The sequence below is a fragment of the Octopus bimaculoides genome, chromosome 25 (genome assembly GCF_001194135.2).
Source record: "Octopus bimaculoides isolate UCB-OBI-ISO-001 chromosome 25, ASM119413v2, whole genome shotgun sequence".
In the NCBI taxonomy this organism is placed as follows: domain Eukaryota; kingdom Metazoa; phylum Mollusca; class Cephalopoda; order Octopoda; family Octopodidae; genus Octopus; species Octopus bimaculoides.
In genome coordinates this window covers 13,493,465-13,495,427 of record NC_069005.1, presented here as the reverse complement: position 1 = coordinate 13,495,427, position 1,963 = coordinate 13,493,465, and positions in this window count along the sequence as shown.

The window sequence follows — 1,963 nt, the reverse complement described above, 5'->3', positions numbered from 1 at the left end:
TATATATATATATATATATAGTAAAATCTATTTGCCAACGTAAGATGGCAGTCCACACGTAGGACCATGTTACTGCCTTTTAACCCTCATGTTCTGTGTCTGAAATAAAAATAAACTATGAGCAAGGGAGCGTACTACTCCCTCCTAGCCACTAGCAGTACCAACAGACCAGTTTCTGGGTAATTGTCCGTCCTCAGTGCTAGATAACCGCTGGCGAGAGACAGCAGCTTACTCGACCCTACTCAGAGTATATAAATATGGAAGTGACACACAGTCACTGATCTCGTGATGAGTAAAACTAGTTTTAAATCTCTGAATGAAATCTAAGTAGTAACTATACTTCATTGTAGAATCTATATGCCAACGTAAGGTGGCAGTCCTGCGTAGGACAATGTTACTTCTTTTTAACACGTGCGCGTACACACACGCACACGCACACACACGTATATACACACACAATCATTAACAAGGAAAATGGAGTGAGCAACACGTTTTACTGCATAATTGCTACAATTGCTTCCTCATCATTTTACCAGAAGTTTAGTATTGGAATATTATTGTAAAAGATGTGGAATAATATATCGAATCAATATTAGTGAAATAATACTGATTCAATGTATTATTTCGTATATTGTATAATAATGTCCCAGTAATAAACTTCTGGTAACGTATCTATGAAACAGTTGTAGAATTATGCAATAAAACAAGGTGCTCAACAGACATTTGGGGATTTTGAAATATATCATCAACAAAGTGATTCATTTTCGTTGTATAATAGCTTGTCATAACCGATACATAAAGCGGGCTTTATAAAGAAAACTCCAGGATTAAACCCATATGGGATCAATATATAGGGTAAAACTTCACTTCGGTCATGAATGACCATGGGATTGCACCTAGAAAGTTACCCTCCAAAGCACAATTCAGGGCAAGATTGTTTATGGAAGACCAGTAGTCGCTCATGCATACCAGCTCCTCCTCTCCACACGGCTGATGTTACGCAAAGGAAAGGTAAAGGCCGATACATTTTGGCACCAGTGATATCGAAACTCATTTCTATAGCTGGAGCAACTTGAAATAAAGTATCTTGCTCAAGAACACTACGCACCCCAGTCTGGAAATCGAATATCTCATGAATACCTCATGATTGTGAGCCCGACACTCTAACCACAGAGCCTTGCACCTTCACAGTCATATATATATGTGTGTGTAAGTGTGTGTGTAAGTGTGTGTGTGAGTGAGTGTGTGTGTGTGTGTGTTTTCTTATTCTTATTTTCGCTCATTCATCACACACACACACACACACACACACACACACACACACACACACACACACACACACACACGCACGCACGCACTCACATGCACTCACACAAAATCTGAATAAATATTTTAAATTCACCCTGCAACTGCAATATCCGTGGAGGTGATTACAAAACTGGAATTCAACTGAATACAAACGCATGAAGCTTGTCTGAATTATTTCACTTTGAAATTGCAGTGACTAGGATGCATAACTGCATACAGAGCAATATGCAGTTGCTGCAATAGGAATATATGCTGGTCATTGTTATATAGGCTGCATAGTGAATGCGTGTGGCTTAGTGGTTAGAGTATTAGGCTCACGATCGTAAGGTCATGAGCTCAATTCCCGGCGACGCGTTGTGTCCTTGAGCAAGAGACTTAATTTCACGTTGCTCCAGTTCACTCAGCTGGCAAAAATAGTGGTACCTGTATTTCAAAGGACCTGCCTTGTCACACTCTGTGTCATGTTGATCTCCTTGAGAACTATATTAAGGGTACACGTGTCTGTGGAGTGCTCAGCCACTTGCACGTTAATTCCACGAGCAAGCTGTTCTGTTGATTGGATCAGCTGGGACCTTCGTCGTCGTAAACGACGGAGTGCTTCTATAGGCAGCAGAAAACTTCTAGTTTGGATGTGAATATATCCTCACCCTCTACC